The sequence below is a fragment of the Rhagoletis zephyria genome, unplaced genomic scaffold, assembly GCF_001687245.7.
Source record: "Rhagoletis zephyria isolate East Lansing unplaced genomic scaffold, Rhagoletis_zephyria_1.1 Rzeph_scaffold_02171, whole genome shotgun sequence".
Lineage (NCBI taxonomy): Eukaryota > Metazoa > Arthropoda > Insecta > Diptera > Tephritidae > Rhagoletis > Rhagoletis zephyria.
In genome coordinates, this window is record NW_016159255.1 from 59,821 (window position 1) to 60,257 (window position 437).

Below are 437 nucleotides of genomic sequence, written 5' to 3' on the forward strand. Positions count from 1 at the left end.
AAATTCTTGAATCCCAGATGGACATTAGTGAAAAAGTACTGCAGATATACAATAATGTAGCAGGAAAAATAGTAACTAGGTCGAAGGCCGAGGAGGTGGTAAAAGCAGTAGAAAAGCTCCAAAAGGAATTGGACGCCAACAACGAGAAACTTTTGGTGGATGGCGTAGGCAATGAGGATTATTTCACGCAAGATAAATACAGTGCCATAAGAATGCAAATTGACGAAGTAATTCAAGGGTTCAAACACTCCCTTAGTGATGAACTGTAATTTCAACCAAGAAAAGAGCATACTTCTTTAGCAGATAACCGCATGCCGCAAACACCAACAACAGCAGCACAAGCAACAAGCATGGGTAAGAATGACCCAAAAACTGCAATTTTCATGAAGAAAATTCAAACAATAACAACCAAAATGACTGATATGCACTTCGAGAGC